Raw genomic sequence first — 15,092 nt, forward strand, 5'->3', positions numbered from 1 at the left:
CCTTGGCTTTTTTTCTCAACTATCAACTGGCCCATGCAATGGATTAAAATTGAAATGATTTTTTCTGTTTTTTCTATATCTAAAAAGATGAAAGCATGTAGACAGATACAGCTATTTTGTCATGTTAATTTAATCCTTAGTGCAGTTATCATGCGAAGTATTTTATAACTCCATTCTGTTCCAGGGAAATTAAGATAGGAACATGTCATGTATTTCAAGAGTAAACTCTCTCTTTCTATCATTGCATAATCTCAATGATGATGAATTGAACTGCTGAAAGCCACGATAAATAAACTTGATCCGTGTTCAGGGAATACAGTGCCTTCAAGAATATTCAGGCCCTTTGACTTTATCCACATTTTGTTACGTTACAGCCTTGTTCTAAAATGTATTAAATAAAATAATCCTCAGCAATCTACACACAATACCCAATAATGACAAAGCGAAAACAGGTTTTTAGAATTTTTTAAACATTTAAAAATATAAAACAGAAATATTTTATTTTCGTAATTATTCAGACCCTTTGCTATGAGACTCGAAATTGAGCTCAGGTGCATCATGTTTTCATTGATCATCCTTGAGATGTTTCTGCAACTAGATTGGAGTCCACCTGTGGTACATTCAATTGATTGGACATGATTTGGAAAGGCACAGTGTAATTAGTGCGCTGAGAGTCGGGAAGCAAGTACAGGGAGTGAGTGTTTTAATTAATAAATAAACAAAACAACAAACAAACAACGCACTGACATGAAAACAGAGTCAACAACACCTGAGGAAAGAACCAAGGGGAGTGACAGATATAGGGAAGATAATCAAGGAGGTGATGGAGTCCAGGTGAGTGTCATGAGGCGCAGGTACGCGAGACAATGGTGACAGGTGTGCGGGATAATCAGCAGCCTGATGACCTATAGGCCGGAGAGGGAGTATACGTGACACACCCACAGTCTATATAAGGTCCCACAGTTGACAGCGCATGTCAGAGCAAAAACCAAGCCATGAGGTCAAAGGAATTGTCCATAGAGCCCTGAAACAGGATTGTGTCGAGTCACAGATCTGGGGAAGGGTACCAAAACATTTCTGCAGGCCTTTATGGTAGAGTTGCCAGATGGAAGTCACTCCTCAGTAAAAGGCACATGACAGCCCGCTTGGAGTTTGCCAAAAAGCACCTAAAGACTCTCAGACCATGAGAAACAAGATTCTCTCGTCTGATGAAACCAAGATTTAACTCTTTGGCCAAGCGTCACATCTGGAGGAAACCTGGCACCATCCTTATGGTGAAGCATTCTTTAGAAAAAATTTGAAACATTTTCTAAAGAACAGTTTTTGCTTTGTTGCTATGGGGTATTGTGTGTAGATTGATGAGGGGGGAGAAAAAGATTTGATCAATTTTAGAATAAGTCTGTAACGTAACAAAATGTGGAAAAAGTCAAGGAGTCTGAATACTTTCCGAGTGCACTGTATTCTGTGTCATTATTATGAATAGTAGGAAATTTGAGTGAGCCAAGTGCAATATATTGATGGTTCGTGAACTTTTATTTTGCACTTGGACGGACCGGCAAGGCCTTTCAAATATTCTGTTAGGCCCATTTAAAACCTTTCCTGATCATGTAACGGAAAGTACATCAACTCTCTGCCCCTCTTTCTGCATGCAGTTTATTCAAGCATGGTGATTAAGAGAGCATTATGGGCTCCTCCCTAACCCCACAGGAATGTGTATTGGATAGGGCCTGAAGTGGGGGAGGCTGGGTTCTGTGTTCAGACCGTTGAGCTCATGCTATCACTATAAACTGCTGATAAGACTGGAGCATTCTGAGTCAGGAGTGAGTTCAGTACAGAGAGCGAGAGAGAGATTATGGTAAACCTAATTGCCTCTATTACATTTTCACTAACATTGTAGAGCAGATATCAGATGTTTGAATTTCCCAGTGATGGGCCAACATTAGAGCATGACACTCCATTGGGCATTGTTGTTCTTGGTTTGTTTAATATTAGACTGCATTCAGAATCCACACAAAGAATCAGAACAGGAGAAGAACAGACAACGAGCACACTTGCAGTGAACAATTTTTTTTCTCTGTGGGTCTGGGTCATGGGTGTAGACATAATGAGAGGCCTTCAGGGAGAATATAACACCATAATGCAAACCAGATACACACACACGTACACACACACACTGCAAATGCCCCTAAAACAATGTAATCTCCAATCTCTCTCTTCTGTCAGTCTCCAAGTGAAAGTGATGCACTTTTATAGGGGCTAGTCCAGCAATGCTGTTTGTGCAAAGCATAAAGAATTATTCATTGTGTGCAGACGTTAATATCAGTAAAGACAACAACAAAGCAACCTCATCCTCACAAATCAAATCAAATTGTATTTGTCACATGTGCCGAATGCAACTGGTGTACACTTAACTGTGAAATGCTTGCTTATGAGCCCTTCCCAACGATGCAGTTAAAACATTTGAATAAAACTTAAAATAGTAACACAAGAGGAATAAAGTACACAAGAATGGAGCTATACAGGGAGTACCAGATCAATGTGGAGCTATACACAGGGAGTTCCAGTACCAGTTCAATGTGGAGCTATACACAGGGAGTTCCAGTACCAGTTCAATGTGGAGCTATACACAGGGAGTTCCAGTACCAGTTCAATGTGGAGCTATGCACAGGGAGTACCAGTACCAGATCAATGTGGAGCTATATACAGGGAGTACCAGCACCAGATCAATGTGGAGCTATATACAGGGAGTACCAATACCAGATCAATGTGCAGGGGTACGAGGTATTTGAGGTAGATATGTACATGAAGGCAGGGTAAAGTGACTAGGCATCAGGATAGATAATAACAAGAATAAAATAAAGAACAGAATAGCAGCAGCATATGATGAGTGTAAAATTGTGTGTTTGTGTTGTGTCAGTATGCGTGTGTGTATCTGTGTTTGTGTTGTCGGTATGTGTAGGTAGTGTATGTGAATGTGTGGGGGTTTTGTGTGAGAGTGTCAGTGTAGTATGTGTGTGCATACAGTATAGTGTGTGTAAAGACAACAACAACATCAGTAAATACAACAACAAAGCAACCATATATATATATATATATATATATATATATATATATATATATATATATATATATATATATATATATGAATGAATGAATTAAAAAAGTTGTGTCAAATTGCCAATTGGCAACCCATCACTTATGGGATTAATTGACACATAAACAAACATTACAATAATTCACTATGGTAATTAAATGCTAATTCTTCTTCCGGTGTTCTCTGCATTGCACATTGCATAAAGAGTGAGAAAATATAAGGTAAAAATCAATACATAATAGTAATTAAGGTTATCTAAAAAATAATAATATCCCTAGAGCAGTAAAATAATATACATACAAACAAACGTACAGACTGTATACATACATACATAACATAACATAACATAACATAACATAACATAACATATACAGATAAATAAATACAGAAAAAAAGAAACCGAAGGCATTTGAACCCAGTCTGTCACAAAGAGAAGATTCATATGGGAGACAGGCCTATACACAATCTATATACACACGTGCCATTTACCACATAGAAGCTAAATATTTGTACAATTTAATTATAGGTAGTCTTTTATTCCATGCTTTCTCTAACTATTCTGCAAACGGAAATACACAGTGGATATATATATATTTATTGTCACGCCCTGACCTAAGAGAGCCGTTTTCTCTGTTTAGTTAGGTCAGGGTGTGATATGGGGTGGGCATTCTATGTGTTGTGTTTCTATGTTTTGGCCGGGTATGGTTTCCAATCAGAGGCAGCTGTCTATTGTTGTCTCTGATTGGGAGCCATACTTAGGCAGCCTTTTTCCACCTGGTTTGTGTGGGTAGTTGTTTTCTGTTTCGTGTATGTCACCTGACAGAACAGTTGGCTGTCGTTTTGTTTCTTTGTCAAAGTGTTTTCGTTTTCATTAAATATAATTATGAGCACTCAACACGCTGCGCCTTGGTCCCCTCTATACGGCGCCCGTTACATATATATACATGTACTGTATATAGTCCAGGTACCCAATAATTAGCTCAGTGGCATAGCCAGAAATTTGTTGGTGGGTGGGCCTGCAGAAATGTGCCATGGGGCAAAGAGAAAAATGTGCAGTTTTGTAGCGAATCTCATGCTATTATGCACATTTTGCCGTGAGGCTGACAGACAATTTAGCAAAATATAGGTGTGTTGACTGTGATAAGGGCACTGGATTATGCACTGTCTTGTTCGCTAAATGAGCCAAATGAAATAGGCAGTGACATGGTTCATATAGCCATAGAAGCAAAGTGACATTATGCTTCAATTCAGTCATATCATTGGCTTATTGGGGGTGTGGCTTTCAGTTAGTTCTTATTGGCCAACCATCTTGTGAGATGGAATGTCATTCCAGTTCATCTATTCTGTTATATTTAATAACATCTGAATAACCCAAAGTGGGGCGGTAGGGTAGCCTAGTGGTTAGAGAGTTGGGCTAATAGCCGCAAGGTTTCAAGTTCGAATCCCTGAGCTAACAAGGTACAAATCTGTCGTTCTAACTTAAATGCATTTAATAATTCAAGATCTTTAGGGTTACGGTATATTTTGGAGTGTTATACATTTTCATAAACAATACAGACACATGCACATTTGTGGCCTGCTGGAGGTCATTTTGCAGGGCTCTGGCAGTGCTCCTCCTGCTCCTCCTTGCACAAAGGCGGAGGTAGCGGTCCTGCTGCTGGGTTGTTGCCCTCCTATGGCCTCCTCCACGTCTCCTGATGTACTGGCCTGTCTCCTGGTAGCGCCTCCATGCTCTGGACACTACGCTGACAGACACAGCAAACCTTCTTGCCACAGCTCGCATTGATGTGCCATCCTGGATGAGCTGCACTACTTGAGCCACTTGTGTGGGTTGTAGACTCCGTCTCATGCTACCACTAGAGTGAAAGCACCGCCAGCATTCAAAAGTGACCAAAACATCAGCCAGGAAGCATAGGAACTGAGAAGTGGTCTGTGGTTACCACCTGCAGAACCACTCCTTTATTGGGGGTGTCTTGCTAATTGCCTATAATTTCCACCTGTTGTCTATTCCATTTGCACAACAGCATGTGAAATGTATTGTCAATCAGTGTTGCTTCCTAAGTGGACAGTTTGATTTCACAGAAGTGTGATTGACTTAGAGTTACATTGTGTTGTTTAAGTGTTCCCTTTATTTTTTTGAGCAGTGTATATTAATATATCTTACCTGTGCCAGTAATTTCCTGTGGGAGTGTTCTTTTTAAGTAGAAAACACCCATCCTTAACCAGATCTGGAAGACGAACATGTGCATGAAGAACATAACGTGAGAAAGTTAAGGTGGGGTTATCCTTCATACTGGACAATTTTGGAGACTTTCCAGAAGAATTTGATGAGATGCTCTGATGTTACCTCTCTAACGCTCTCATTCACATAAAACTGTCCCTTTAATTATACAGTCAATTTAACAAACATGACCCAATAGAACAGGTCTTATCATTTAAAGCAGTTACATTTATGGGCATAGCCAAATCACAAATTGGGTTCATATTTTTTCTCCTAATGATTTACGAGTCTTAGTTTTATTTGCCCTGAATATTTCAAATATTTAGTTGTGGTTATCGCCTAGATTTATGATTTATGTGTTCGTCCAACATCAAGCCACATCATTTCTATGTACCTGTATATCTTATCAACTGTTGGGAATTCTTTCTACCGTCTATTGATGCTCTTAGTTGAATGTAAACACAAAACAATACCTCAGGTCTTTGCAACTTCAGTAGAACTGTTGTTGACAGATGAGGGCGTGGCTCTGAGAATCCAAGAGAAATAATATTTTCTCACACGCACACTGCACCCTTCACCCGTTGCCTCCCTCAGCCACCCACATCTCCCCCTCCTTCTACCCCCCCACCTCTCCCACTCCTTTCCTAAACCACCATTATCCATCACCCCACCCCACCCCACCCACCCACCCCTCTCCCTCACCCACCCAATCACCCTCTCCCCTTTCCAGCCCAAGCTGGGTTGAAGCCAGTGAGTGAGAGGGAGGGGCAGTGCCATTATGTGTGAGGATGATTCATTGTCTGTGTGAGAGAAGTTGCATTAGAAGTCTAGAAAACGTAGACACTATTCATAATAATGATTACGTCAAAGACAGAAGAGCTAACAAACTACTGCACTGTCAGTATCAGGATTTTTAAGTCGAAGGACTTTGGTCTGTGGCCTTTCTACAACTAATTTCAGTCTTTATTGTTGTACAGTAAATTAAAGCCTGATATAGAGGTCCTGGATGGCAGGGAGCTCAGCCCCAGTGATGAACAATTAAGTCTGTTGTTGAATTTCTGTGTTGCTACACAAACACTATCTCTTCTTTCTCCCACACTAGTCATCCATTTACTGATAAAGTAATTTAGAGCTTACTGTGCATAGGTGTGTCCACTACATGCTTGTTGACACCTGCATGAGTTAACACAACCACAATACACCCCCGTCTAGCACTGCACAGGCCTGTAGCTATGGTGAATCATTATACTTTAAAGTTCATAAGAGGTTAAAGTGATGTCAATTACTGTCAACGTAGACACTATTCATAATGATTATTACGTATTTGACAGGAGAGCTAACAAACTACTGCACTGCCAGTATTGGGATTTGGTCTGAGGCCTATACAACTCATCTCAGTCTGTATTGTAGTACTGTCATGGCTGTTCGAATGATCGGACCAAAATTGGATTGTGAAACTTAATGCGATACAAGAATAAACTGAAGGAACAAAACAACAAACACACTCACAAAGGAGGAACAAACACACTCACAAAATATAATCACCCACAAAACACAAGTGGGACAAACAGCAACTTAAATATGACCTCCAATTAGAGACAACGACAACCGGCTGCCTCTAGTTGGAGGTCATGCCAAACAAAAACCAACCTAGAAATACAAAACTAGAAACTAAACATAGAAATACAAAAATGGACAAACACCGCCTGTCACGCCCCGACCTACTCTATCATAGAAAATAACAACTTACTATGGTCAGGACGTGACAAGTACAATCAAATACACTTTAATTTTGACAAACCCCCAGGTTATGTGCAATATCACTACAAAGTTGACTTTGTCACATAAAGACATTCATTCTAGTCCTTAGACACATCAACAAACAAAACACAAACTCCCCCAGTGCTATCTGATTGGCTAATTGCAGTCATTACATGTCTCACTTATGGCCGTTTCCATAGGGATGTTATCTGCTCTTCTCTCTCCGGAGAGAAATGCTGCTGAAACCTGTTCTGTGCCAAACAAGGTGTGGTGAGGCAGTCCAGGGGGTTTATCAAGTTAGAGAGCGAGAGAGAACCATATCACTGGACACACCTGGTGTCCTGGCCTCAGGTGGGATCACACACACACACACACGCACGCACACGCACACGCATACACAAACTGAAAACCTCATCCTGCTTCCTATTATTACTTTTTTTAAATAGAGCCCAATCATTTTTGTCATTTAGAAATTTTACAAATTAAATTGCAAAGATGTGTCTGATTGTATTGTGTATTTTAGGCCGAGCCATGTTATACAACTCTTATTCTCTGATACAGAGCTACTAGCTAGTTAATGGTTACGTACAATCTGCCCGAATACCCTTATCACACAGTACCTCCTTTATCATACACAGCAGGGCAGACACCACAACTAACCAACTGGCTACAGAAGCACTTTGAACATGAAATGTTGTTAGGACCCATTGGTGTCGGAGAGCCATGGAACTAATACAAAGGCTCTCGGAGAAGCTATTTGATTGAAAGCTCAGAACTCTACCAGGGGCACATTAAGGAAAAACATTGAATCGTAATTTCTGAACATCGGTCGGACCAACGCTGTACAGATTCAATCAGAATCCATGCTCCAAGACTGTTTTGATCACATGGACTGGAATATGTTCCGGGTTGCCTCTGGGGATAACATCAATAAAAACGTCGACTTAGTCATTGGATTCTTCAGAAAATTCATAGATGATGTGATACCAATAGTGTCTTTCAAAATTTACCTGAATCAAAAACCATGGATTGATAGCAGCCTTCTAGGGACACTGAAGGTGAGAGATGCTGTTTCTAAACATGGCAAGTTGAATGGGGAAAATAGTATAGTTAAACAGTACAAATATGACCTACGCAGATCGATCAAGATGGCAAAACACAAGTATAGGAACAAAGTGGAGAAGCAAGGGGCTCCTAATGATCACAAAGCTCACGTCCCTGGGTCTGAACTCCTTCGTATTCAACTGGGTCCTGGACATCCTGACGAGCCACCCCCAGGAGGTGAAGGTATACAACAGTACCTCCTCAACACTGATTTTCTACACTGGGGCCCCACAAGGGTGCGTCCTCAGTCCCCTCCTGTACTCCCTGTATAACCATAACTGCTAGGCCTCACACAGTTCCAACTTCATCATCAAATCCGCTGACAGCATGACAGTAGTGGACCTGATTACAAAACAACAACGCGGCAGCCTACAGGGAGGAGGTAGGCACTCTGACGGCGTTGTGCCAGGTAAGCAACCTCTCCCTCATCATCAGCAAAACAAAGGAACTGACTGTGGACTTCAGGAGGAACCAGGCTGGGAACGCCCCCATCCTCATCAATGGGGCCGACGTGGAGATGGTAAAAAACTTCAAGTTACTGCACCCTGCAGTACCTGGTGGACTAGGAGGGCTACGTCCCCGAGGAGCAGGCGTGGGTCCCTGCCCGGGACATCCTGGATCTGGGACTTGTTCAGGACTTCAACCAACTCCGTGTTGGTCGCCCTGGATCCGCGGGCTGGAGCCGCTCCTAGAAGGGGGGGTACTGTCATGGTTCCACCTGTCACCAGAGGGTGGCAGAGACCGTCCTAGAGACACTAACGACACTCAGGTGTGTCCTATTTACTCATTAGGATTTCCCTGTTCAAAAAGGTGTGTTTTCTGTTGTCCTTTGCAGAAGCTTGAATTGTTTACCGTGTGCGGTCATTTCCTGAGTGAGTTTTCGAGACTTAGTGTTTGCTGTTTTTTCAAGTGTTACTGTGATCCTGCGGCTACCGTTTCTTAGTAAAGTATTATGTTTATCCTTAACCACTGATTCCTCGTCTGGTCTCTTCTCTGCACCTGGGTCCAACCACACCACATCACAGGAACTCCTTCAAGACTGTTGGAAAAGCATTCCAGCTGAAGTGGATTGAGAGAATGCCAAGAGTGTGCAAAGTTGTCATCAAGGCAAAGGGTGGCTACTTTGAAGAATCTCAAATATAAAATATATTTTGATTTGTTTAACACTTTTTTTGCTTACTACATGATTCCATGTGTTATTTCATAGTTTTGATGTCTTCACTATTATTCTACAGTGTAGAAAATAGTAAAAAATAAAGAAAAACCCTTGAATGAGTAGGTGTGTCCAAACTTTGGCTGGTACTGTACATCCTAGTTGACACCTGCAAGAGTTAACACAACATCAATACACCGCCCTCCAGCACTGCACAGGCCTGTAGTGATGGTGAATTATTTTACTTAGAAATTCACAAGGGGTTATAAGTGATGTCAGTTATTGTCAACACACATGTAGGCTCAGCCAAAATTCAAAATTAATATGTTTTACCTGTGATAGTAATTTCCTGTGGGAGAGTTCTTTTAAGTTGAAAACAACCATCCTTAACCAGATCTGGAAGACGAACATGTGCATGAGGAACATAGAGTGAAAAAGTTAAGGTAGGATTATTCTTCATACTGGACAATTTTGGAGACTTTCCAGAATAATTGTGATGAGATGCTTTGATGTTACCTCTCTAACTCTCTCATTCACATAAAACTGTCCCTTTAAATACACAGTCAATTTTGCACACATGACCCAATAGAAGAACAGGTCTTATCATATTTTTTCTCCTAATGATTTGCGAGTCCAAGTTTTATTTGCCCTAAATATTTCAAATATTTAGTTGTGGTTATCACCTAGATTTATGATTTATATTTCTTCCAACATCAAGCCACATCATTTCAATTTACCTTTCAATGTTCCACATCACCTCCTCCCTCCCAGACACACTCGACCCTCTCCAAATCACCTACCGCCCTGACAGATCCACTGACGACACAATCGCCATTGCACTGCACACTGCATTCACCCATCTGGACAAATTGAATGCATATGTGAGGATACTGTTCATCGACTACAGCTCAGCCTTCAATACTATTGTGCCCTCTGAGCTCACCACAAAGCTCACGTCCCTGGGTCTGAACTCCTTCCTATTCAACTGGGGCCTGGTCATCCAGACGGGCCGCCCCCAGGTGGTGAAGGTATGCAACAGTACATCCTCAACACTGATTTTCTACACTGTGGCCCCACAAGGGTGCGTCCTCAGTCCCCTCCTATACTCCCTGTATACCCATGACTGCGAGGCCTCACACAGATCCAACTTCATCATCAAATTCGCTGACAGCATGACAGTAGGGGACCTGATTACCAACAACAATGCGACAGCCTACAGAGAGGAGGTAGCCACTCTGACGGCGTTGTGCCAGGTAAGCAACCTCTCTCTCAACATCAGCAAAACAAAGGAGCTGATTGTGGACTTCAGGAGGGACCAGGCTGGGAACGCCCCCATCATCGTCAATGGAGCCAATGTGGAGATGGTCAAAAACTTCAAGTTATTTGGCGTACATATCTCAGAGGACCTGAAATGGCCAAACCACACGGACGCTGTAGTGAACAAGTTACGACAGCGACTCTTCAACATCAGGAGGGCCCTCACAGTGTTCTACAGGAGCACCATTGAGAGCATTCTGTCTGCATCACAGCCTGGTAAGGCAACTCGACCGTTGATGACCACTAGGTGTTACAGATGGTGGTATGCTCAGCCATTGATTATTAGGTTATTGAATTATTGCATCTGAGCTCCTAGAGTATGTGGCTCTCCTGTTCTTTTTCAAGTGTTCTACTCCGTTGGCCAGAACCTCGCCTAAACAGGTGTGCGTTTCTTTCGCCTCCAGGTATGCTCAGCCGAACACACCATTCGGTGCACACTGCCTGCCCTCCAGAACACCTACAACACCAGGTGTTGCAGGAACGTCAAGAAGACAATCAGGGACTCCAGCCACCTGAGCCACGGCCTGTTCTCCCCTCTTCCATCACTCCGACACTGCTGAATAGCCACCACTAGTTAGCTACCTGTCCCCCCTATCCTCCCCCACCCATTTACCCTGCCCTCACCCAAATGGACATTTACCATTGTTACAGTGTTAATATGTATATATTTTATTTATATTTTCATTATTAGGGATGGATCAAAATGTACAGAATGGTTACCTGGAGGAAATGGGGGAGGGTCGTGCTTTTTCAATTTCAGTCAAGGGGAGGGTTTAGTATTTTTAAATCTAGTTCAGGGGAGGGTCATAAAATGTCTTTATTTCTCAGTCTTTCAGAATTAGTTGCTTATTAGGCTATTTATCGATGTGCGCCCGATGCCGCCCCTCATCTCTGATTCTCCGCTGTATAAATTGCACATATACGTTATTTAGTGTGGTCTCAATCAAATGATCCATAGCCTATAGGCTATAGGTTATGAAGTGCATTCTCAGAGAAGCACATAGCAAAGTTATATTTCTAAGATAGCTGCTGGGACGGTGTCAATAAAACTAGGCTGCAATACACACTGAAATGGATATTCCAACCCTGAGCCGCGGCCTGCTCTGCTCTTGCTGATAAAACACTTTTTTTGTGTTGCTTAACCAATGGCTGTGCTGTGTAAGGCTATGGTGTCAGTTCAGGAGGAGAGTTTCAGCTTTCTTCTGAAAATATTTTTCGATTAAGCCTAGTTTTTTGATTAGGCCTAATACTTTTTGATTAGGCCACTATCTTGTGTGCGGATTAGCCTATAGCCTATATGCTGTTCTCTTCGAGAAGAAAAGCACAAAGATGAGAAGGAAGACCCGAAGGTCAACTTTGATAGCTTGCTACTCCTATAATAGATTTGATTAAGAACAATATGTTTCTTGCCGATGATGTATTTATCAGAGTTATTGACCTCACAATAAGCCTGATTCGAGTAGCTTCAAGCAGTTGGCACACAGTTCGGACACTCATCGATAGGTATCACGCACAGTGGAGATTTTAGCATGTACAGTGCATTCGGAAAGTGTTCAGACACCTTGACATTCTCCACATTTCATGACGTTACAGCTTTAGTCAAAAATGAATGTAAAAATGTTGTTAGCGTCAATCTACACACAATACCCCATAATGAGAAAGCAAAAAAAGGTTTTAAGAAATATATTAAGAATAAAAACAGAAATACGTTATTTACATAAGTACTCGTTGTTTGTAACTTATTTTTTTACTTATTTTGTACATAATGTTGCCACTACCGTCTCTTATGCACAAAAATAACTTCTGGACATCTGGACTGCAATTACTCACCATGGACTGGCAGAATCCTTTTTTCCTTTAACGAGTCTGATGAGGCTGACGAGGCTGACGCGAACGATACACTGCTTTCTCTGGAACAGGCCCAGATCCCAGTGATTTGTGTGAAGAGGAGGCAAAGAAAAAGGGGACAGAGGGTGGGCTGCCTTCTGAGACTTCGTAGGCGATTGAATAAACCCCCACTTCCTTCCATTCTGCTAGCAAACGTGCAATCTTTGGACAATAAAATAGATGACCTACGCGGAAGATTAATGGCCTCACCGGGCAATTGCTGATGTCATCTTGACATTTATTATGATCTTACTATAATGTTGATATATTTTTTATTTATCCTGACTGTTCAAACTTCTAGTACTTATGTCACTTCAACAGTCTCTCTCATACCCTTTACATTCACCTCCCCTAGTGCAGAACCAGATGCATCCCCTCCTCCAGGTCACACTCAAGTTACGGTTCAGTAGAGGCGCGCAACCCTTTTCCCACCAACAGCAGAGAACTTTCACATTCACTTTCACACACCTCTTATGCTGTTATAATCTCCACCCGGCACAGCCAGAAGAGGACTGGCCACCCCTCATAGCCTGGTTCCTCTCTAGGTTTCTTCCTAGGTTTTGGCCTTTCTAGGGAGTTTTTCCTAGCCCCGTGCTTCTACACCTGCATTGCTTGCTGTTTGGGGTTTTAGGCTGGGTTTCTGTACAGCACTTTGAGATATCAGCTGATGTAAGAAGGGCTATATAAATAAATTTGATTTGATTATGCGTTCGTAAGTGACCTAATTATACAGCACTTTTCGGATTCACTTCCTCGATACAGAAAAGACAATATTATACAGGATTTTTACCCATCCAAGCAGTCCCCATTGATCGATTCATTTTCTCAATGCAAAAGGCGGTATCACAAGAATTCTACCCATCCAAGCAGTCCCCATTGATCGATTCATTTTCTCAATGCAAAAGGCGGTATCACAAGAATTCTACCCATCCAAGCTCTCCCCATTGATAGATTAATTTCCTCAATGCAATAGGCAGTATCACAGGAATTCTACCCATCCAAGCAGTCCTTATCGATTCACTTCCTCGACACGATAAGCGGTATTACAGGATTTCTATTTCATTTTATTCGACCATGCAGTTGCCAATCCAAACTAGATCGAACAGAACAGTCAACAGGGCAGACAGATAACCTAAACAAAACTGAACACCCACCCCAGCTGAGCAATTGAGCGAGCTGGATGAATTGAATGACCCACCTGACTCGTACTGACTGAATAAGATGAATGGGCTGTGTCACACACCAATTACTATACTATATTTTCACTGTTGCAACCCTCAAAGGTTGTTATCCCTTCATTATTTTGAATGCATTTCATTGAACCCAAAAGCTCCTAATATTTTTTTGGTTCGTGAAATTTGCCACACAAACTATTCTATAGGCAAGAACGTAGCTTACCCTTGTTATTCAAATGGCCATTTTATTTGTACAGTTCGTCCAAAAGCCCGTCCTCAGCTGCAGATTGTTACCGTCTCTAGTCCCTTTTCACCACTCCTGACTAGCTCGCCTGTCAATGGTGTGTGTACTGTGAGCGGAGTCAGGTGCAGGAGAACAGAGAGTTGTGAACAGGCGCACGCTTTATTTAGGAAGGAGAAACCAACAGACGGACGCCACTGCGTCGAAACCTCCAGCCAATATGCCAAAGTGCAAACTGTCACAATAATTATGTACAAACAAATAAACATACCTCGTGAAATAAAACACGGAATAAACGCACACCAGAATAGCGCATCAAACATGACACGTAACACGAAACAATCTCACACAAAGACATGAGGGGGAACAGAGGAATAAATACATGTAGTTGATTGGGGAATAAAAACCAGGTGTGCAGGGAACAAGACAAAACAAATGGATAAATGAAAAATGGAGAGGCGATGGCTAGAAAGCCGGTGACATCGACCGCCGAACACCGCCCGAACAAGAAGAGGAGCCAACTTCGGCGGAAGTCGTGACATCGCTATTTATGTTGTGGAAATTTTCAGTCAATATTATTTCTCAAATACCAGAGCCTGTGAATAGACTTTTATTACAAAGTAATATATGCTGAATTGGTTCATGAAGTAACTCCCTTTCTAGCCTCAGCACACTCTTTATACAGGTTTCATCCTTACGTCACAAACATAGTAACTTCTCTTAATGACTCATCCCCTCTGGCATTTAGCCACCATTATCTTTTTGCCTTGCACTAATTTTAGTTTGGTTTAGGGAATGGAAACTTTAGAGCCATAGCACTGGTACAGAAATAAACAGTCATGTCCACTCCCCAGACAGGTGCATGTGTAATGACCCAGACGCACATATAGAATGCACTATTCTTGCTGGCTCCTCTGAAATAAGCACACATGTTCTGGAAAAATTCTAATAGTAACAACACATCCGCCACGCTGATCCCCTCCTCTACTCCCTATTCACTCATGACTGCATGGCCAGGCACGACTCCAACACCATCATTAAGTTTGCCGATGACACAACAGAGGTAGGCCTGATCACCAACAACAACGAGACAGCCTATAGGGAGGAGGTCAGAGACCTGGCTGTGTGGTGCCAGGACA

Source organism: Salmo trutta, chromosome 21 (assembly GCF_901001165.1).
Source record: "Salmo trutta chromosome 21, fSalTru1.1, whole genome shotgun sequence".
Lineage (NCBI taxonomy): Eukaryota > Metazoa > Chordata > Actinopteri > Salmoniformes > Salmonidae > Salmo > Salmo trutta.